Genomic DNA, 24,870 nt, shown 5'->3' on the forward strand with positions numbered 1-24,870 from the left:
GTCATTTGGATGCCCCAAGTGTAGTTGGTTTGTGACACATGAACAAAAACATGCAGTTTTCTTTAAAGGAGGGAATTTTTTGCTTTTTTAAAATGGAATTATGCATTTTAAAACATTTCCCTGTGGCCTACATAAACTGTAAATGCTATGCTTGGGTCTGAATTCTTCATTAATTCAACTCCACAGGTCCATCTTCAACCCTATTTCTGAGTAATGACACCAGAAAGGTCGTTTTGAGCACTGGCCCTTTAAATGCAAATGAGCCACTTCCCTCCAGGTTGTTGACTGTGCTGCTCTGTCCTGTTCAACCAATAACTGAACATTTTATGTAATCGGCTCGAAGTTTGGACACGTTTTCGGTGTGGACTCCAACCGCTGCTGTTGATAAACAATTATGTCGTACTCAGAGAAATGTTTGTAGGAAGTCTTGACCTTATATGTGCAAATATTGTGATGTAACTAGTCATAGATGTAATAAATTAAGCAGGAATTCAAATGGGTTGTAGAAATCCACTTGAGTTTTGCCAAAATGAATATAAAGATAGCTTTGCAGCACCTGGAGGGTTCAGATTCAAACTTTATGAACTATTAGGGTCCAAATACACAAATAAATGTACCAAAGACTAATAAAAGTGGGTTTAGGAAAATATGAGCCCTTTAAGTTGAAGAAAGTGATTTTTATTGTTAATATTACAAATAAGAAAAACGGAATTACATTATAGCATTATAGTGGATTTTAACATTTCCTACCAACACCACTTATAACTAGATTTAGATTTATCCATAGACCTGTGATATTTGTATGTAACTGTATAACGCATGATATGGACAAAAATACTGGGACACATCACACCTACAGCTTGTAGAACTTCCCATTCCGGTTGATTTGAAATATTATCATGATAAAAATGTGAATTCCATTATATATCATGATAAATGTCAATATTTCTTTTAAGTTTACAAGCGGATTTTTCTTCCTGAGATTTGAACCACATGGATATTTTTGGTTTAAAATATTTATTTATGGTGAAAATGTGACAGATATTTCAGAAATCTAGATGTAGAACGTTTAAAGCAATTATAATGATAAAAAGGTCAGGATCGAAAATTAAGTTAAGACAAACCCTGAGGCCTTTTGTAAATTGAGGTGATGATTAAAGCAACGTTAACTCTAAAGATGAAGTAAAAACACTTATTACTAGTAGGTTTATTATAGTGTGCCATCTTGTATTCCAACCCCATTGACAATGAAACACCTGAATTCAATGTGTCCAATGCTTTTGTCCATGTAGTGCATGTGAACGCTTGTTCTGTTCTATCCAAAACCATGATGTCATGATCGACTCCTAAGCTTCTGAATGATTTGGGTGTTTAAACCTAAACAAGTTGGTTTGGCCCTGACTGAGATCTGTACTAAAAAAGAAAAGGTAAAGGTTTACCACATGGGGGAATCGAATGTGAGTATCCCACATCAAAGTCCAGTATAGATCTATTCACCTATAGCAGGGGGGCCAAGCCAAAACTGGCCCACCAAAGGATCCAATGCGGCCTGTGGGATGAATTTGTGGAATGCAATAATAAAAAAGGTATTCACAATTAAGGGAGTTAGATCATTTTAGTTCAGGACCACGTAACTGATCAATCTGATGTGCATCGGATCAGTCAAATACTATCACGATAATCTATAATAATGACCTGTCCAAATTTTTCTCTTTATTTTGCTGTAATAAAGTTACATGAAAATGTTTGCGATACAGACTTATCGTTTCACAATAATTGTTGAAATTGTGATTATTTTTCTTTCTTTCTTTCTTTCTTTCTTTCTTTCTTTCTTTCTTTCTTTTACATTGTACATGGTTGTTGAGGTTATTCACATTTTCATACGATTGCACTTCTTTGACTCTAAAAGATAGAGAAAACTTTTGAGTTGTTATTATATATAAGTTATGATATCATTTACCTGGTCCGGCCCATTTCACATTGCTTGGAATGTGGCCCCTGAACTAAAATGAGTTTCACACCCCTGACCTATAGACCTGAGTTTTATAGAAAGGAGCAAAGACTTCTATCCGAGGGCCAGTTCCCAAACCTAATTTTGAGCCACCTGGAACCAAAAAAGTTGGTTCCTCCTTGTTAACTGTGACATAATCAGTACACTTGTGAGTACAACTTTCATAAATTGTTCTATTGTTGAGAAAAAGCACTATCAGTCAGGCAGAACAACAGTGTATTGTATGTCTGAGAAGCTGTTTGGTGTGTCTTACATCTCATGACAATTTGAGCAAATTTTTTTTAAATGTCTTTTTAAAGTTGCTTAGTTTAGTGTAATAGTGGTGCCTACAGTAATTGTGCTTCATCTGAAATGTAAATAATTCATCCTTATGATTCTGATGATGATCATTAGGCTGTTTGGGTGGCCCCTCTGACACTTTGCACCCTATGCCAAGTATATGATGTGTAGTGGCTGCAGTGCCAGCAGTCATCCATGAACAAGGTGGCTGGGTAATTAGAGACATAAAACACAAACCACTCTAAATGTACCATAGGACTGAATTAAAAAACAGAGGGATCTTAAAAGATACCAGAATGGGCTGTTGTGTTTGCATTAACCCATAAAGACCCAGTGCTTTCGTGGCAGTTCTCAAATGAATTTTTCTCTATTTTTTACCTTTCTTAAATGATTTCTCACCATTTATTCTAATATGATGCTCTGTATTTTTTGTTTTTCCCATTTTTCAGTGAAAATCAGGTGTTTTTCTATATTTAATTTACTGATCATGATGTTCATAAAAGCTGAGATTAAAGTTGAGGGTTGTTTTATCACAAAACAGTGAAAACTAAAGAAAAAGTGACTTTTTCAGTCAAATCTATCATTAACTGAACATAAAAACAAGTGTCTCCCTCCATAGTAATTGATCAAACTCCATGGGTTTTACTGGTGAATCAGGGTTGTAGAAGATGACAGTGTTTCCACCTTCACTACGGAGCATCTGAACGTCCAATTGGGTCATATCTAATGACCATGAAAAGATGACAAACTGCATTTTACACCAATTATTGACATGTATTGATAGAATTAGTGGATAAACAGGTATTAAACATTTTAGATCAGTAGATGATTGTGGTCACTGGTGGATGTTTGGATCTTTATGGGTTAAATCACATTGTACATTTGTTTGTTTTCTCTGTTCACTTGGCATGTTCTGTACTGACAGAATAAAGCAGGATCCGAATCATGATCTTATCAGAACTCTTTACAATGATATATATAGACAGAGGAAAAGTGACTGACCTGTGGACTTGATGAAAAACACTTTCTTTTACTTGTTAGACTAATAATAAGCAAAAAGCAAGTGATTTTAAAGCTGAGCAATGAATAAGTGGTTTTATTAGTTCTTCTTCCTCCATGTAGTGTGCAAATTCAAGTACTAAGGCATGGAAGGAGATGTCAAAAAAGTGGTACTGCTGTGGAATAAATATCTATCATCCCCTCTCCTTTTTCGCTTATTTAACAGGCAGTCCAATGTAGATGAAAAGAGAAACAACTGTGAAAGTATACAGGGTTAGAGAATATAATAAGCACTTGCACAACAGGAGTCATGCTGGCAGGTACAATGGTATGTATAGGAATGGTAAAAGTGTGTTTTACAGAGCTGGTGCTGACAGACCGAGGTTAACTTGACACTTGATTTCAACGAAGCTGTTATCGACTCCATGGGCTAGTTAGGGCTGGCAGGTAAAAATAGCCACAGCTTCTTTTCAAAAAAATGTAAAGCCCAAATAGCAGATACAAGTCATTAAAAGAGGGTCAGTTTAAACAGCAAAATCCTGTCTTTTACTGCTTTTTTTTTTTTTGCAGTTTAGACAAAGATAAGACAAGACAGATGAGCAGGGTGTAGTGCTCTGAGGAGCTGGTGGCGGCTGCTTGTCAGTCCCTGCTCTTTGCTGCTAATTTGCTGTCTGGGTCACATTGCAGAAAAGGAAGACAGTCAAATTGCAGACAGAAAGACAGGCAGATAGGCAAAAAAAAAGCAGACAGGTAGATCGCAGACATGAGATGTGTTATGTTGACAGACCTCTGTGACGACAGACAGAATCATTATCCGGTGGAATGGCATCCTGCTTTAAGGTGACTGCCTGTCTCTCTTTCTCCTTCCACCTATCTGTCATGCTAACTTACTCTCTGTGGTGGACTCATACGCTGTCATGGAAAACAAGAGGGGGCTGACTTTTTTCACATTTTACAGTGCTCCCAGCATGCTCTGTATAGTCATTTAAAAAAAAGTCATTGTTTGATTTTTTTTGGGGATGAAAACATTCTCAAATGAAAGCTTGTGCTCTTTAACCTTATAATCACTGTGTCATTGCATGATTTAGGCAATTATAGCACAGAGATATTAAACAGTGGGGGTTTTGTCCAAATACTTGGAACAGTTCTCAGTGGTTGAAATTAGAAATGTATTGAACCAAAGCAAAGTGAATGAAGTTGATCAAATGGATGAGTATCGTCTAGATTAAAACCAGGACCAGATTTGTTGCTTATTTTAACACCAGCCCTTTATTTCAAACAGAAATCCTGCTGTAATGTTGTTAAGAAAACCATTCATTATAGCGACTTTACCTGTTTATTCCAAACCAAACAAAGAAAGAGCTGCTCATATCAGCTAAACTGCTGCTTTAGATTATGCCTAAAACACGACTAGAATAAAGAAAGCTCAGTAAACAGCCTATTGAAATTCTGGATCTGCTGTAGGTCTGGATGAATAGTAAACAGCAAAAAGTAATACGTTTCAATGCAAATTCAGAATATTATCATGTACATATTATCATTTAAACATTTTGATGTCGGGTTTGAGTTGGGCATTGTCACACTGGGGATTTCATCATGAAACAAAAATAAATAAATAAACAAACTCAAATAAACTACTTCCTATTAGTTACTAGCAGCTAACTAATTCGCTATTGTGTGTCTCTCAAAATCATAATGTAGATACATGTTAATCTATGTTATGTAACAGTCATGTTAGCCCATCAGTTTTAATTCACTTTATTATCCTTGTAAGGAAATTCAGTCTCTGCATTTTAATTATCCTAACATACACATAGCACCTAGCATTAGCATCAGCGATTAGCATTAGCACAGCACACAATACAGGGTGGGGAAGCAAAATTTACAATGAACATTTAGTTGTTTTTCCTCAGCAGGCACTACGTCAATTGTTTTGAAACCAAACATATATTGATGTCAAAATCATACCTAACACTATTATCCATACCTTTTCAGAAACTTTTGCCCATATGAGTAATCAGGAAAGCAAACGTCAAAGTGTGTGTGATTTGCTGAATGCACTCGTCACACCAAAGGAGATTTCAAAAATAGTTGGAGTGTCCATAAAGACTGTTTATAATGTAAAGAAGAGAATGACTATGAGCAAAACTATTCCGAGAAAGTCTGGAAGATACTATTAAAGAAGAATGGGAGAAGTTGTCACCCCAATATTTGAGGAACACTTGCGCAAGTTTCAGGAAGCGTGTGAAGGTAGTTATTGAGAAAGAAGGAGGACACATAGGATAAAAACATTTTCTATTATGTAAATTTTCTTGTGGCAAATAAATTCTCATGACTTTCAATAAACTAATTGGTCATACACTGTCTTTCAATCCCTGCCTCAAAATATTGTAAATTTTGCTTCCCCACCCTGTAGGAGCATTTTTTTTTGTTCTATTGTTATTGAACAATGAACAATTGAACAGTATATATACGTAATAGTATACATCAAAGTAGGATAATTATTGACCCTTCATGTAAATTGAACTTTCAAGATGTTTTATTTGGCCTTTCACAAATTGATAAAATAAATCCAGAAAAAAGATATATCATCAACCTTTTAGTAATATTTGCCAAATTTCACATACCTTGCACTAAATTTGCACACCAGTGTCCAAACATTATAGTTTTTAAAGTGCTTTTTTCCAATTATTTAGATAATTTGAAGATCACAATAGGAGCAGTGAGCTGCCATTGAAGGGTCCAGATCTTCAGCACCATGATCAGGAGGAAAGACAGGAGAATTAACCTGTATGGATTTGTGTATAATGGCAGAGAAAGTGGAGCAAGTTAGTGAATAGTAGGCAGACAGCAAACATTCAGTTGCATTTAAAGGCAGACAGTTATGAGTCACTGATTAGCAATTAAAAAGCAGCAAAGACGAACCATTGCATCGCTATGTTGAGTTTGATACATGTTAACACAAAATGTGCAAACATCGTAAGTAAGTGCACAGTATATACAGTGTACTTCATATAAGTGTATTAAAAGAAGTTAATTTGACACTCAGTATATATTTAAGGTTATTTATGTGTTGGATTTTGTGAGCATGTTCATCATTGGTGATGTTGTTGCTAATATTTGTAACTAATGACATGTCAGTCCAACTGTGATCTGCCTACACAGTCAAAGAAATGGTCTTAAAAGCAGAATGAGCTGTTTTTAGATTACGGTCTTGTATCAATTACGAATATTTACTTCCACTCAGATATTTGTGGACATTTAATGAGATACTGAGCGTTGATAAGTACATTTGCATTTTATTACTTCAAACCAAGTTTCCAGAGGCGATAACACACATGAAATAAACCACTGCTGCTCAGTAAACTTACTGAAACTCTGTTTCTATTTATCAGCTTCCATCCATGTTTAGGCACTTTTTGTTTTTTTTTTACAATTATACAACAGACAAGTATGGCTGTCCTGTCTTATGTATGATTGTTAGTCACCCTCTTAACCCAAATAATAAGAATTGAAATAATACGTTTTGTAGAAGCTTATAGCCAAGGTGAATTTTCAGTGGATTCCTAAGAACAGCTTACTGTTGTACTTTGCATAAACTCAACTCAGCTCTTACTGTAGGTCTAATAAGATTAAGTAACATGACTTGTAATGCATATTGATGTAAGGTCACATTTTATTTAACACATTTTATTTGGTAATGTAGCAGACTGAAGCCAACTAAATACTCCACCTACCTTCTGCTATGGATTTTATACACAAAACATTACAGGCCATGTTTATTTTGTGCGTTCTGAGCTTTTGAGTTAAGGCAGTGTTTTTCAACCTTGGTGTCGGGACCCCACATGGGGTTGCCTGAAATTTCCAGTAATTGATAAAACAACAAAACAAAAACTTACTAATAAAACATATATGGTGAGTTTACAGAGACAATCCCAGTACTTAAAAGACATGACAAACTGCGAAGCTGAAACTGAAGCACTGTGGTACTGTTTATCTTTCAAATGTTCATTGTGGTCGGTTTCAGATGCTGCAGCTCTTTCATAATTCATAGTTTGAGTTGTTGTTTGTTCAGTATTAATTGTCAGCCTTGTCAATCCAAGCTGGACTGACTGTACATATCCTGACCAAGGAAAATAAAATTCTCACTTTGTGCAGTAATCTACACCTGGCTTTTCTGCCTCTGTCCATAATAATATAAATTATATAGACTAAATGTCATGTGTTTATTTGCAACAAAGTATAGCAAACTATTACATTATCAAAAACAACTTAATTTTAGCAAAAACATGTCTCCGTTTTGAATGTCTGAATGTTGATGTTAAAATGGGGTCACCAGCCAAAAAATATTGGGAACTGCTGAGTTAAGGGGATTATAAATCAAACATAGTAGATGATGGTAAAGCAGCCGAAACTGGATGTTATGCATTAATGGGAACAAGAGTTCCATTCAAACTCTGTAGAAACAACTCATTCTAGGGTAACAAAAAGGTGGTCGGTCAGGTGGTCGTACACTAATGAAAACATTATTTTGCATATTATATTCCACTTTTGCTACTGTATCTTCCAAAATCTTTGGTCAGTAAACATGCTTGGACTTTCTGAACCAAGACATGAATCATTTTTGTGTGAGGAAACCATAAAGAGAATTTATGTTCAGATTGTTGAGCCGGTAAAAAAAAAAAACAAAAAAAAAAGATGTGTGCACAATAAAGTTGAGTGATGGATGGGACAGATTGATTTCTAAATCCCACAACAAAAGTATTGACGGAGCAATAGTCAGAATGAGAGGGAGAAAAACATAGAGGCAGACACACAACGAGACTGGAAAAGAAAGACACCAAGGTCAGAGTATTGGCAAACTACTAAGGCCTTTTTATTCTGAGGGTGTAGTGAAGTCAGATACATTTATGTAGGACCGAGTGATATCACAATAATAAATATCGTCATATATTTTTTATCAGAATTAGGACAATCATATTATACCACATAAAGATAAAAACAAATTAATTATCAAATTAAAGATGAAACTGCAAAAAAACTGAGACTATAGGTGTATTTTTGTTTTCAGATTTCTTACTGCGTCTTTCCATGTTTAAGGTTGTTTTTGCCATTGTGGTTGTTTTCATCTCGATACATGAATTAAAGTATTTTCATCTTATTATGTCTTGTGTCGTTATTTATTTATTTTTTAAACATTATTTCCATTCTGATGTGTGTTGTATGACACTTCTTTTGTTTTCTTGAATCTTTTAATGATGTTTTCACTTTATTCCATAATTTATGTTACAATTTGTTCTTTACATCATCTTTGTCATGTTTTGTCTTTTACATTGCATTTCATCTTGTCCTTTAAGAATACTTTAAACCACAAATAACCATTTAGTTTCTTCTACTTTCACTCAGGACCAAAACTCACCCTTAGATCTTCATAGAAACAATGACTGGACATTTATCATAAGTTAATATGAACTGAACATTTTTTAGCCTCATCACCAAACTCTACATTTATATTACCGTCATTTGTCTCATGTTAATACTTACAGACCTAGATATTCAGTATTCATAGTGTTAACTACAGTGTTGTGCAAGTTACTTCCAAACTGTAATCCATTACAGCTTACTTAGTAATGCTATTTTAAAGTAAGTAAGTGTAAGAATTGTAATGTGTTACATGACTCTTGTATTACTTTTGAGTTACACACAGACTCTTGTCATAAATGGTGCTTGCGCTGTAAAATTTGTGCCCCAAAGTACATGTGGACGGATAGCTCAGTCACACTATAGTCTATGATGTTCGAATCCCAGCAGGAACACTTGCATTTTTTTTTCCCCCCAACAGTTACCTGTTCAAAAAGGGGGCGCAGCGCCAAGGATGATAAAGAATTGTAACCAGTCATAGAAAGTTAGCCTACCTTGTCACTGTTGATCACAGGGATCATGCTAACTAGCTTTTTGAAAGGAGGGTTATGGTTAGTAATGAGCATACGTCCATGTGACCAGCGTACTGTCTTCTGCCATTTTCACCTGTTGGCTGAACACCAACAGGAAATAGAACTTTCCTGCTATATTTTTGATTCTTTAAGGTCTCATGGTCTTGCTGATTTTTTTTCCCATTTCAGCAATTAAATTATGGGTGAAAAGTGTGTTTTAACACAGGTGTTACTGAACATGTATTGAATAAAATATTACTGAAAATTGATTAGGAATGCCTTACATTTGTAATGGACAGAGTACAAAGCCTGAACCCAAATGCAAGACCAGAACGCAGATGACCAGTTGAGAGTGTTTATTAAACACAATCACAAGAAAAAAAAAAAAAAAAAAAAAAAAAAAAAAAAACACAGCTCAGAATTGTTAACACATCTGAAGGCGTGTGATTCAGGACTCGATGTCCGGGCTGTGAGCGGGGACTGCGGGCGGTCAGCACGGCCGAGCCGGAGAAATCCCGACAGCAACCCAACTAGGGCAAAACAGAGGCTAGTCAAAAAACAGGCCAGGTCATACACAGGAGAGCAAATCAGGTGGCAACAGGACATGAGGAGAAGGCTTACTCACAGTCAAAGTCTAGGCGAGGGTCAAAACACAAAGGTAACACGTTGGAGGCTGAGGTAATCAGGGGAAAGGCAGAATCGGAAGTCGGATGAACGAACCAGGTCAGAACCAGACGAGCAGGCAAAACAGGAACAGGCAGAATCGGTGGTCGGAAGACAAAACGGGTCACAACGGGCAGACAGACTGACAGGATCCAAAAACGCTGGTAAGTGAGCACATGAGTGTAGCAAACAAACTGGCAAGGAAACAGGGGAAGACACAGGGTTTAAATACACAAGAGGGCGGGAAGACAATTAGACACAGGTGGAACACATCAGGGTGGAGTCAGGTAATCAGGAGCAGGTGAAAAAACAATCAAGGAAGGGAAGTACGACACAGACAAGACACATGAGGGAAACTTAACAAAATAAAACAGGAAATGACAGACAAAATCCAGACACAGTCTGGGAGCCGACATGACAACATTACTGCATTACAGCAAAAAGTAATCTGTTACTGTAATACATTACTTTTGTAATGCGTTACTCTCAACACTGGTCAACTAACAGTTTGGTTTTTACATGATTGGGGCAGCTGGAGATGGCTGGAGAGTTGGCTTGTGACTGAAGGGTTGCCGGTTCAATTCCCTGGATTGGCGGAGAGTTGTTGGCTGATGTACCCTCAACAAATTTCGGTGTGTGGTGCATGTATACATGTGTGAAAAAATCATGTATTGAAGATGTATATATGAAGATTTAAGTATTAAAACAAACAAAGCACCAAATAGGTTAGTGCAACTGCGTTCTTATTTAAACAAAAAAAAAATAGAAGTTGCATTTTGACCAGAAAAGTTTGAAATTGTTAAGTTTAGTGAATTAAACCTCAGGCAAAATGCAGTAAAATATGTATTCTAGTCACATAAAGAGAATAGTATGACCATCAGTGGAGGCATGTAAAGGTAACAAAGATGAAGAAAGAAGGAACAAAAGACAGAGAGGAAGAGAACAGAGGAAAAGAGATGTCTGGAAGCAGCAAAGCTGGCCAGAACTGGACTGTCAGCTCCTGTCGCAGAGAAAAAGAAAAGAAAAGAAAAGAAATGGACTGGGGTTCTGGCTGCACCTCTAAGGGATGAGGAGAGGAAAGAGGAGGAAGAGCATGGTAAATTGTAGAAAAGGAATAGAGAGAGGGGAGGAAAGGACAGGGAGAGGATGACAGAAGGAAAGCTACAGCTAGTTATAGAGAGAAGGAAAATAAAAGTGGAAGAGACATGGTGTCAGGAACTGGTGAATGAGGCTAGAAGACCGAGAAGGGGATATGTGACAGAGAGGAAAAGCAGAAAAAGAATATTCCATATCTGAGAAGAGGAGTGTAGGTGTGAAAAAAGTAAAGCAGGGAAGAAAAAAAAAACAAGAGAATTGGGGAGAAAAGGGATAACAGGGGAGGTGTTATGAGCCAGATAGGGAAATAAAACGTACAGTATCACAGAAAGCTAAAGAAACTGACAAGAATAGTATAAGAAGATGAAGGTGTGAGCAGTAAAAGAGAGAGGGGTGATAGGAACGGCTTCAGAATGTAAAATAAAGGAAGTGGAGTAAAAAAAATAAAAAAAAGCGATATCAGAAATAGAAAAGTGAGAGGCAGAAAAAAGTGGATGAGGATAAAGAAAAAGAGAGGTCATAGAAGAGAGGATGTTGTAAAGAAAGAGGCCACGGAAAAGTGAGCGGGATCATAAAAAAAAAGACTAAAATAAATTAAAAAATATGGGGACTTTGAAGACATAGAAGAAACAGCATGGTGGAGAAAACAGGCACTTAGGAGAGTAAGGGGAACAGAAGTAAAAAAAAAAAAAGGCAGAGACCGTGGGTAGAACTAATGTTGGAAAAAGTCAGTGAGAGCAAGGATGAGAAGAAGCAAAAAAAAGGGGGGATAGAGATTAATTGAACGGATGAAAGAGGAGAGGGTAAACAGGAAGGATGGAGCCTTTAGAAGAGACAGATAAAGACCTCAGAGAACAGATGAGGGGGAAAAGGGGAGACGGAGATGAAAACGAGAGCCAAGAAAAGAAAGAAAGAGAGATGGAGACGCATCAAGACGGGGAGGGAGCTGTGAGCTGCACTGAGAAATAATGAATCATGAATAGATTTAACAGTATCTGCTCTTACCCCCCTCTCCCCTTCCTCCTCCTCCTCCTCTTCCTCCCACCTCCAGCTTCCTCCTCACATCCTGTGGAGATCACTGCTATCGCCTCTTCCCCCTCTCTTCTCCCTCCGTCTGCGTCTCTTTCTCTCTCTCACTCTGTCATTATCAGCAGCGGGGCCATCTCATGTCTCGGCATTAATTGAGCTGTAACAGTCATCTCGTGCCTCCCCTACCCGATCCTTTAGACTCCCTTGTGCTTTTTTTTCCCCTTCATCATCTCTCCCTCTCTTTTACTCTTTTACTCACTATCTTGATCACCACTGCATCCCTTATTTCTTCTTCTTCTCTTCGTCTGTCTGCGTTTCTCTTTTAGACATGATTATATCTGAACTATATGACAACCGAAAAGATAGCATCGCTCTCCCTCTTCCTCCTCATCCCTGCCGTCTTCCTCAAAGCTGTATAGATACAGTGACATGCATGCACATGCACACGCCATCACATTATCTCACTTGGTTCCCTTCCATTATCATATCATATCATATATATACTAGCTGTATCCCCAGGAGGAAGGAGAGAGGCTATAAGGACTTTACACTGCTCTCTGTGGTTGTTCTATATTCATTGATATAACACTTCTGGGGCCTAGGCTGTTATTGCCTGTATCCCCCGCTATGTGCAGGCGCACAACATGTATATTCAGTGACTTTGTAATTCAGCTGTGGGGCTCACAGCGGTTGGCAGAGGGCAGCTCAGAGATATGATGATGGGCTCCATGTGCTGTTGTGAGGTGTGTGTGATGAATGGGATGAACCTGGGTTTTATATATAGACAGCTGATTCTGGCAGCAGGAAAAACAGAAGGAAGAAGAAGAACAGGGGCTTTGTTAGACTTCAGTCCAGCAAGGTGCAGCAGGAGACCTAAAAAAAAAAAAGATAAAATGAATAAAGGTTGTGGCCAGAGTGCAGCCAGGAAAAACATGAAAATGTGGTGAAAGCAGGAAGAGCGAATGAGAGATTTCTGTTCCTCCACATGCAGTTTTACTCCACAAGCCTCTGAAACAATACAGAGCCCAGCACTGTTCAGCTGGGAACCACCGGAGGACCAAACCGCTTTATAGTCCTGTCAATTTCACACGTTTTCAGAAGTTTATATTCAGTTTGTTTTTGACACCAAAAGGTATCCTCCATATCCTGTACAAAACTGATGTTTTTTCCCTATTCTGGCTCCATCCATGTTTACTTAAAGGCTTGTATCCACCACAGATGTGGCAAATAAAGAACACAACATTACTAAATACTCGCTGCAAATTCATACTGGCCATTCAAACATGCAACAGTTTCAACACATATTCAATAAAAGGTCTAAATAGATTGGAGACAGCTCATTCGTCAGAAATAATCATGTATTCAGCATCATGGGTCTTGTTTCCTATGCAGCCCCTGTTCCTCTGTTCCTCTGGGAAACATCTGTACCATGTTAATGTGGCACAAGCTCCTCCATGGCTCAGAACAGAAACAGACTTACAGAATGCACCAGAAATTGCCACAGTGTCTATATTTTTACTGGAATGTTGAAACATAATTCTGGATAGAAACATAAAGACAAATCCTCTTCTAACATGTGATGTGAATTAATGTTAGCTATATCATTTTTATCTTGTTGCATTGGCGTCTTCATATGTTTCAAACAGTGGCAGGGGGGTGGTGTCATAGTGGTTCACATTTCCACCTCAAGAAGGTTCCAGGTTGGACTCTCAGTTGGTCTGAAGCCTTTCCAGGTTGAGTTTAGCTGTTCTTTCAGTGCCGTGCAGGTTTCCTCTGGGTGCTCTAGTGTCCTCCAGCATTAAAAAACAAGTACATATACTGTACTTATACTCACCTCATAACCTCATAATTATAAGTGCACAGCTATATTTTTGGACACTTATTTATGCATATTTCTTTAGTTATAATGTTGATAATCTATTGTCTAGTACATATTGTACAAATTGCCCCTGACGACGGTGCTGATGAAGATCTGGAGTTAGTCTCTGAGCACCTTCAGTAGCAGTTAACTGCTCCATGGTGCTGTCTGCTAATGCTAATTACTGATGTTAATACTAGGTAGTGTGTGTGTGTGTGTGTGTGTGTGTGTATTAGGATAGGTAAAAGAGACTGCATGTGGATAATACAGCGAGTTAATCGTTAACTTTAACCTTTAATTTTTATATTGAAATATTGTGATTGGTCAGTGTTTTGCAGTCTGAAAATCAAAAATTCTAAATTGCAACCTGTTTGCTTTTTTAAATATATTAACTATGAACGTTTTTCTCCAGTTGTACATAGCATATAGTTTCAGCAAAGAAAGTTTTTGAGTTGTGTTTTGTGTTAAGTTTTTGAAAACAATTGAATAATTGTCAATAGAAAGCAAAAACATTTGGATTTTTTGGATCATATCACTTAACTTGGCTCTCAGGAAAATGAAGTGTGGCATATTTTACTCTGCTAAATGGCGACCTATTCAGAACAGCTCTGGAACCCATTTTGAGTTTTGGAGAGGCAGGTCTAGTTGTTTTACACTGCTGCTCCACACATTGTCCTTCAGTTCATTGTCTTTATCATTTTTCTGCCCTTATTCATACAAAAGAGGATGGATGTGTCATTTAGTGACATCCATTTCATACAGTTTGGATGGTCAGAAACTCAGAAAACTCAACTGTGTCCCGAAGAAAACAAAACAGCACGGCTGTGGCTCATTTGGTAGAGTGGTTTGTCCAGTGATCAAAGGGTTGGCAGTTTGAATCCTGTCGAAGTGTCCGTAGGCAAGACACTGAACCCTAAATTGCTCCCAGTAGGGCCATGGCAGCAGCCACCCCCTGGTGTGTGTGTGTGGATGGGTGAATGTGAGGCTTTGTGAAGCGCTTCAGGCAACATGAAGGGTTAGAAAAAGCACTATATAAGTGCAGTCCATTTACCATTTTTCAAGCATTCATGAAGTAAATATCAGATATATGGTTAGATAGATGTACTTTATTCCAAACTGGAAAATTACAGAATTGTATGATCAATTGCAAAAATGTGTGAATGACTGATGCAATAAAACCTTTTGTCTGTAAAGAGTAAAACTCCAGTACAAATCAGCAGAAACTCTAGAATTTGATATTACACACCATTGTCCTGCAAATTTCTCCTGTAAACTGAATTTAAAGACACGACCTGATGATGTATTTTATAGCTTCTTGACCTTAAAAAAATTGTATGTCACAGAATAGATGTTCTAAAGCCTAAAGCCAGGGTAAAGATGAGGTGAAGTCCAGTCCTCTCTGTATGCATGAAGGTCATGATGAAAAAAAACTTTAACTCACAATTTGCCTTGTATCTCATTTTTTTTATTACTGCTGATCAATTCAAATCTAAATTTAGTCAAAAATCTGAAATGCATTTGTCCATTTTTTAATTTTTAATATTCTTTACGATGTTTTTGTTACACAGTGGAATAAAATCAATATCCTGTTAGCATAACATTTAGAAGTACTGAATACAAATGCACTTCTTAAGTGAAATTTGTTCAAAATACTTACATTTGTCTACAAACACAAACATATCCCTGAAGTGCGATTTTAACGTGTAAGCTAGACGGTGCAGCTGCACAATGTCATACAGAGGGGAAGTCTGACGGTGTGGTAATGTGATAGCAGGGAAGTAGCGGTTGCTTTGCTCTGTGTTAGTATGCACAGGTATGATGCACGCTGGTTTACATGCTGACCTGGCAGACTAATATTACCTCGTAACAGGGGGGCATACGATATCTTTCTTGAGTCTCATAGTGAAATATGAATATTGACATGTGAGCTGTACTGTACGTCTTCAGAACTGCAGAGGTAAAAGAAAATAATGGTGTCCATTTTTTCTGGGACAGTGCCCATCAGTAGACCCCTGGGGCCGGCGGGGAAGCAACTGTGGCAGCGTTGGTATAAGTGCGTACGTAAGCGATTCTCAACCGCCGTGCTGGGATGTGACAGTGTATCAAAAAACTGGTCAAATGGCTGTCAGTGTTCATTTTTACAGCGCCTCCATCTACAGGGCACCTCTTCCTTATCACAAATGAACACCATGCCTCACTGTCCCTTTATTTTTACCTGTACTGGGAACAGCAGTGCGTGAAAAACACATGGCCCTGGTTAATGTTGCATCATACAGATATATTCCTATAACACAATCCTATCATTGCAAACAGGAAAATCCCCTCTTTGACACCAATTTGGATGATTCTGTGTTGTTAATTTGTTATGATCGTGCATCTACAGTGATTACCGGTTTTAGGTGTGTGTAAATGTCTCTTTGATTTATTTAGAAATCGATATCCCGAGGAGCCAAGCAGCGGGCTTGTCTGAGCGGAGTCTGTGTGCTCGGCTGATTGAAATACTGTGGACTCAAAGGTTAAAGACCTTTCAATCAAAATGAGCTTTTTACATAAGGTTACACTGTGACCTCTCACATCATTTGTGGTTTCCTGCAGAAATTGGGAAATTGTCCTGCAGAAAAAGATGTAAGAAATCTGCTCTGAACCTGTGTGTGTTGCATATTTTTGGGTATTTTAGAGGAGGATGCTAAGCAACAAGGCTGGTGGGAAGGGAAGGTCCTTATTTAGAGATTAGACAGCAGGGATAGGTGTTTCTGTGAATAGTTTCTGTGAGAACATTCTGTAACATGTATAAAGCTTACACAGTAATTTTTTGAATGCTTTTCTTGCCTTTTCGCTAAAAGTTTAGGGAATTATCATGATAGACATTTCCATAGTGATAAATTTAATAATTGGGATATATATTTCTTTTGTATTTAAGGTTTATTTAGTCTTGCATTATCAGACAAAACATTTACAAAGTTGGTGTAAATATCTGTTAGTGTTTTGATTTATTTTACATATGTGCATTTTAATGATGAGAGAAAAAAATGTTCTTATAACTGTAGCCACCCATGTAGTCAAATGACATTCTGTTAGTGATATATTTTGCTAAAAAAAAAAAAAGGCCCTGAGCTTCAGTTTTTTCTTTTTTGATAATAACCTTGAAATATCCTCAGAGCTTGTATGAACATCTACTTATTAGAGATCATAAGCTACAATATAATTCAGGAGTGTCAGATCAGTAAAATAATAACATAATAACCTATAAATAATGACAACTCCAAACTTTTCTCTGTTTTAGAGTGAAAAAAGTAAAATTCCATTATGAAAATGTTTACATCTACAAACTATCCTTTAAAAAAACATGAAAAACCTGGAATTTCTTAAGAAAAAGAAGTGCAATTTTAACAATTTCATGCCTCAGTTTATCATTTACACATGTATATTTAGAACTTACAGATCACAGTGGATCTACAAATACACAAAATATTTAAGAACAGACAGAATATTGTTAAAATGACACTTCTCTTAAGACATTTCAGGTTGGTCATATTTGTGCAGGTTATTCACATGTTTTGTGAAAGGATAGTTTGAAAATGTAAACATTTTCATGTACTTTAATGTTTTTACACTAATAGACTTGTCCTTATTTATAGGTTATATGATAGTATTTTAGTGGTCTGGTCCACTAGAGACTATATTGATCTGAATGTGGAACCTGAACTAAAATGAGTTTGATACCTTTGATTCTTAATATCTTCAGTATAAATTTTGCATTTCACAAATTCATCTCAAGGGCCAGATTGGACTCTCTGGTCAGTCGGTTTTGACCCATGGGCTTTGTATTTGACACCCCAGCTGTAAGACATTTATCATGATTATTACTGAATAATATAGTGAGTATGCATCCTTGTATCTTCCCAGGTATACGTATAAAGCGTGGAAAAATTAGGTAGTGTGGAGTGATGAGGAGACCAAATTATTCTTGCATCTCATCAGAAAAAACACAGTAACAGTGACACGATGCTCTACTTCTTCTACTCCCTTTATTCCAACTGTGTGTAGTGAATCCAGTAGCACCTCCATCTGATGACAATACAGAGCATATTTGAATTCACTCAAAACCAGTTTAAGGAAATGCACATCATTTACATAATGAACTAAAAAACTTCATCTCCAGTTTGCTTTATCTTTTATGTACACACATCTAATGTTAATAAAAATAATTGAGTTTTCCAAGTCTCTTAATCCTCTGGAGGGTAGTGGGCGGCACGAGCCTCCCTCAGCCGCCATTGGGCAGCTGGACATGTTTCCAGTTTATCATAGGGCTGATAAATACAGACGAACAACCACTCGCTAAAATATTCACACCTATGGTGAGTTACAGTGACCAGTTAAGCTATTAAGGGGAGTGTCTTTCGTTCATTCATTCATTCATTTTCTCTACTGCTTAGTCCTTGAAATGGATGCCAAAGCCTTTTCTAACAGGGGTCTGGGATACAAAACAGTAATGACAACTATCATAATATAGTTTTACATTGTGATAAATATCATATTGATTATTAATATTGATGTTTATATCTCAAATCAGCATGAACAGGACATCTTACAGCTGTAGATATGATGTGTCCAAATATTTATGTCCATATAGTTTATAAACATCAATATTTCTGTAAAGTTTAATGGTAGATTTTTCTTCTTAAGTCAGATGTGAAGAAAGTAGATGGTTAGTTGTGTTAAAAATGATTATTTACAGTCAGAGCATGAAAAATATTTTAGAAATTTAGAGGTAGAATATTTAAAATCATAATCATGAATAAAAAAAACAAAAAACAAAAACATCAATGTTGAGAGAAACAAAGTAAAAATTATCTCTGAGGCATTCTGGAAACAAAGATAACAATTTAAACCAAACTAACCAACGCAATGATATTTATCCCAATGTAAACCTATATCATGACATTTGTCATTATTGTTTTGTATCCCAGACCCCTGTTAGAAAAGAAACACCTGAATTCAACGTGTTCATATAGTGTATGAGTTAAGCAATTATGTTATGAGGCTAACGATATGTTACCAGTTTATTAAGGGCTGACACATACAGACGGACAGCCATTCACCTACAGCCAACTGAGACTGACCAATTCACCTTTTGAGATGCATGTATTTCATATATTTAACCCTTCATAGGGCACTCATAGGAATACTCTGAAATTCAACATTTCAGCTGTAGTGTGTTATTGGACAGAAGACTTTATTACTTTTATGAAATTTTTCAAAATGTTTTATTGTCATGTAGAAAATCAAGGTCAATGAAGTTACCATATTTGGTTCCTTACCTGTAAGTGGTATAAATAAATAAATAAAATACAAGAAGTAAATATAAAAAATACAGGAAAAACACATGTAAGGTGAAAGAAATAAATATTTTCAAACATTAGAACATCCCTTTTAGAACATTAGACCAACGTAAGTGCTGATCCAGACCCCTGTCCACATCCACATTGTCCCTTTGAACATCATTCCTTACATTAGTACCATTACTTCATGGTACCTAACAAAGCAGGTACACTCACTGTTCACGCAGAGGTGGACCTTACAGACCCTGTAGACCACATTGGACCTGAGATTCTTGCCTCACTGTCCTCACTAGAGCTGCACAATATATCATTTGTGCATCGTCACCGCAATGTACATGTTCACAATAGTCACATTGCAGGTCCTGCAATGTAGGAGGCAAATGAACTCGATGTGTTCTCATCTGATTTCAACTGTTCTTAATCAGTTTGCTGAAGCAGACCACGCCCCTGCAGATGGAGTGAGTCGCTGGTAACAACATTGAAAAATGAGCGACGAACAAGAGAAAATCACCGAAAACGAAGACTTGGTGCCAAAAAGAACAGCAACGTCAGATATCTAGTATTATTTCAGCTAAAGGAAGGATGATATTAAAGCACGTGTTCTGTGTCGACAGTATCTTGCACCTGTTGCCACAATGAGAGGTAACACAACTAATTACTTTGACCATTTATGTTGGCGCCCCACAGCTATTATATACTCCTGAGTATTTTTTCATATCACAATATATATCACAGAGTAAAAAAATCGCATTGTCAGTTTTTTTCCAATATCGTGCAGCCCTAGTCCTCACTGTAACTGTGACTGTCACTGTCTTGTAATGTATTTGGAAATGACCAAAAATAGTCACTTGCCCGATAAAGGTTTAAGAATATTCTGGCTAAGTTATCATTTCTCATAAAACTGGAGCATTGAAACCCCTCTGCTGTCCCAAGTCAAATTATTTAATATCTTCATTTGAGAGAGAGAAAGACCACACCAATATTGAAAGGTCCTCATCTGTGTCCTTGAGCGAGACAGTGAATTCCGTCTTTTTGCTTTCTCACTAAAATTGCAGCCGTTTAGCATGAAAAGTGCCAAATGTAGAGCAGAGTAATATAAAACACAAAAGATTACTCACTGGCTGCTTGTTAGTTGGTCCTGAACCAGCATCTGTCTCGTTTCCATGGTAGAAAGTCCTGACCTCCAGGACAGGAAGTCAGACTAGTCAGGATATTACTGAAGCTGTCAGCTTTTTTTTTTTTTTTTTTTTTAACAATGGCTCATTCATTCCTTATTCTTTTATATGAGTGAATGACAGAATGTTATTGTAGACAGGAGCACTGGGCTGGGACACTATAGACAGGATATTATATGTGTCTATATGGTCTTTGCATACTCTATCAGAATGCCAGATAGAGGGACTGTGTGGTTCGCAGAGCAGGCAGGATATTATAGGAGCCGTGTTTGATAGTCAGGATGCTCAGCAGCCAGACTGTTTCCCCTGTGGACTCCTGAGGACAGATGAAGCAGCTGGCTGTCCTTCCTTCCTGCTCCCTCCTTTCATTTCACCACCATACATACGAGACTGAGGCTGTTGGAGAGTGTGTATGTGTGCGTTTTAGTGCCACAGAGACACTGAATAGTCCAGTCCTGCTTTTGTATCCTCTTTGGTATATTGCAAACAGATTTGGCATTATTGGCATTTTTGGCAGTCATGCTGTACCAATGAATAACATCTCTAAAAAGCTAGTATAAAAACAGAGAGAGGGGGAAAAAAACTGAGTAAACGAACAGAAACTGGAGAAGATTAAGCGACTACATGCAGGAGAGAAAGATCACATGAGAGAGTGTTTATCTGTTTGTAGTAAAATGTGTGTGCATGTGCTTATCCTCCTGACTAATTAGCCTGAGCCCATCTAGTCCTTTTTATGCATGTATTTGTGCACATGTGTGTGTTTGCATGCATTGGTATATTTGGCTGAAGTTGTGACCTGAATCTTCATCTCATTTGGGAGAGAGAGAGGGAATGAGAATGAGGAAAAAAAGAGAGAGGAAGAGATGCCTTCATTTTCAACTCACCGCTTTGGTTCATAATAGGATTGGACTTCTCTCTCTCTCTCTCTCTCGCTCTCTGTCTGTCTGTCTCTCTCTCTCTTTCTTTCCCCTCTTTTTTTTCTTACTCGATCTCACTCCTTTCCATCCCCTTCAGCTGGGTCTTTTTCTCTCTGTCATTCCCATCACCCAGTCAGTCGATAATCCCACGGCTGTAGCTTGAATTTATTTTAACTGGTTTTATTTGGAAAAAAAAAAAAAAAAAAAAAAAAGAAGGGAAAGGGGAGGTTAGGGGGTGGATTTGGATGAGCCTGTCTATGTGGGTCAACCACAACAGGCTTTCAGAGAGGTCAAATGACTTTGTATATTGTGCGTACGTGTGTTTATGGTATGTGTATGCACTCTCTGTGATCACTGGTGTGTGCAGTCCCTCTTTGCACATGTTGTAGCATCTGTGCAGTGTGTGTGTGTGTGTGTGTGTGTGTGTATTGTGTGTGTGTGCAGCTTTGATGTTCCTCCCTCTCTTTTCCGTCTGTCTGGCCCCATACAGTATGGTGTGTGTACGTCTGTGCATACATGTGTAACAGAGCTCATTTGTGAATAATGAGGCATAGAGTGAGTGTGATATAACCGTTTAGGAATGATAGAAAATAAGTTCAGGGAAGGAAAGCAAATACCAGAAGTGAAAAAAAAAAAAAAAATAGCGAGAAAGATGAGATGTGAGACAGAGATGAGTGATTAAATCCCAGGGAGATAGCCTTTTAGTGTAAATGGCTTTGTCACTCTGACAGTAGAGATCAGAGAAGCTACACAGACAGTATTGGCTTATCTTTGTTTGTGTGTGTGTTTGTGATAACGCCTGCATGTGTTGCGCTCTGTGACCAGTGTCTGAATTAGAAGAAAAAAAGGGTCCGAATGAGCAGCTACACTTGTAACTCGCAGCTATATTGTGGTCCTACGGGTATTTCTGTATCAGATAAATATAAACTCAGAGGGGTAAGAAATGATTATAGTGTAATTAGAGATGGAACAATATGAACATTTCATATCACGGTTATTGTGACCAAAATTATCACAGTTATCATTAGTATCGCAGTCATGTTGAAGTGCGCTCAAAATGTCCAAAAAGCACTTGTACACCCACTGAAATAATTTAACCATGTTGTATTTTGGAAAAAAAACAAAACAAAACAAATAAAATAACACACACAATGTACTTTCTGTTAGCAGAAACATTAAAATATTAACATGTAAACATCAAACATACAAATGTGCATTAAAGATGGCACCTTATGGCCATAAGACATATCTGCACTGGGGGTGAGAATTGATAGGATTTTATCAATATCAATGCCATTTGTCAATTCAGCTTACCAAGCCAATTCTTTATCAATTCGGCTATCGATTCCTGAGTGGTTTCTTGACTGGGGAAAAAAGTATTTGGACAACTCTTAGCGGTGGATCACTCGGCTCGTGTGTCGATAAAGAACGCAGCTAGCTGCAAGAACTAATGTGAACTGCAGGACACATTGATCATAGTGGAGCTTGTTTGACCATTTTCCATATCAAATCATTCACAATGTCATAATGAGAGAGAGAGAGAGAGATGTATGGGACGGGAATGATCAGACCCGATCCGTGCGCTTGGACCTGGTCCGAGCTCAGACCTCGCCCCCTATTCCCAGATCTCTGGAGCGCTGTCCGTGCAGGTGCCTTCAGCCATGTTTTTGCAGGCTAAACATTGTAAACTGCGCACCATGAGTTTTCAAAGTGTGGTGATCAAGCATGGTTTAAATGATAATTAGAATTTAAATGGTAATACTAACCATTGGGAATTTTACTGCGGTTTATCATTATACCGGTAATTGTTACATCCCTAAGTGTAATACAGTAAATCTGATGTAAAATCGCATGTATGTTAACATAGTTAAAGGGTACACGTTGTGTGTCCAGTTCATGTGCAGGATTTCTGTCATTACACTGCAGAGCAATGACAATCAGAAGAGTGGGAACTGAAAGCAGTGGTATAATTTTTTCAACACTAAAGTCATGTTGAAATCCAGTGACCGTACTGCAGTGACTGATTATCATAGAAAATCCCACCTGCAATGAACAGAGGACATGTTGGAACATCAAAACCTGAATTCAGCAAATGTTGTGATCCATCCAGCAAATTTAGGCTTGAAAAAATTAGCTGGTCTTAATTACAGAAATGGAATGGAATGTTCATAATTATGATTATATGAAGATGTGAATCATTGTGTTTATGTTGTTTAGAATGAGTTTAAGGGAATAATCGACACAGGGAGTGCATCATCTCTTTCTAAAGGGAACACGCACATCTATGAGAAAAATCTAAGTTTCTCTTATCTTATTCTATATGCACTCATTTGTTAACTCATTACTGTGATGTACAGTATAATAAATGCTTCTATTAAAAATATTTGACTTGTTTTTTAGACATTAGCCCTTACATCATTATACGATCAAGAACTGAAACAGTGTCACTGTAACGGTGTTACTGTAAATCTGTGTCAATAAGTCCAAAAGTTTTCAAAATATTTTCCTGAATTTTGACATCAGTGTATTTTAATATGTTATTTAACACATCAAAGGCAAATTTAAGTGAATTTCCTTTGGGAACCACATGTTAAGCACTTTGGTGTAAACCTTGTCAAAATCAGTGACATTTTGATGATTAATTTTCAAATATTTTTGATCAAAATGTTATTTTATGCAATTATCATCCTTACAGTGTTTAAGTACTTACAAATACCTACTGAAATATGTAACACACATTGAAATAGGTCATATGTGTACAAAATTAGAGCCCACTGAACATGAAACATGTAACTGTGTCACTATTTGACCTGACCCTACGGTAAATGAATAGGCATCTTATTTTTTTCTGTTTCATAGTAGATTGGATCCATCATTAAGATGCACACAACTATGTCTGAGTGTGGACCAGAGTGAATATCTCCTAAGCTACAACAAACAAAACAAACACCACTGTAGGTGAACCCCTGCAATCCACTCGTTCACCATTAGATGTCACTAAATATTACACATGCTGAACTTTGACTTGAATGTGTCAGCATTCACCTGTAGCAGCACACAAGACCACATTAGACGCTATGTGTGTGAACCCTACTGACAAATAAACATTCTTAATTCCTAAAACTTTGTTCACCACGGATCATCAGTGTTCCTCCAGTATTTATCATGCAGTGTGTGTATATATGTGTATGTGTCTCATCTTTCACATGCGTTTTGTATGGATTCATACATATTGCACAGCTTTGCAACCGTGGTTACTGTGTGTCTGATAGCATTGTGAACAACATGAGTCTGAAGCCGTATGCAGTCTGTCAATGCAAGCTGGTGAGCTGGCACTCTGTGAATATGACTAATAGCTTAGTGTATAATATAGCCAGAGAAACAGAGAGAGAGAGAGAGAGAGAGAGAGATCAGGTTGGTTGTAAAGCTACAACTGTGAGCTGCTGATTTTGTGTCACCATCACATACCATTGAAAGGTTCTGTGTGCTTGTGAATAAACAGTATGTTTATTTTTTTATTATATCAGTGCATCTGCATGTGTGTGTTGCAGATGCGTCTACAGTATGTG

The 24,870-nt window shown here is 37.4% G+C and overlaps 1 long non-coding RNA gene and 1 pseudogene across 1 annotated transcript; one reads left to right on the plus strand and one right to left on the minus strand.

The window, feature by feature from the left end:
- The window catches only part of LOC115417585 (transducin-like enhancer protein 4), a 139,878-nt pseudogene that overhangs the window by 53,009 nt on the left and 61,999 nt on the right, over positions 1–24,870 (plus strand).
- LOC115417413 (uncharacterized) lies at positions 1,661–17,402 on the minus strand. The gene is made up of 3 exons (XR_003935163.1): positions 17,385–17,402; positions 3,650–3,653; positions 1,661–1,803 (listed from the first exon to the last, which is right to left on the minus strand). It is a non-coding gene; the product is annotated as an uncharacterized LOC115417413 (long non-coding RNA).

The sequence above is a fragment of the Sphaeramia orbicularis genome, chromosome 4, assembly GCF_902148855.1.
Source record: "Sphaeramia orbicularis chromosome 4, fSphaOr1.1, whole genome shotgun sequence".
Lineage (NCBI taxonomy): Eukaryota > Metazoa > Chordata > Actinopteri > Kurtiformes > Apogonidae > Sphaeramia > Sphaeramia orbicularis.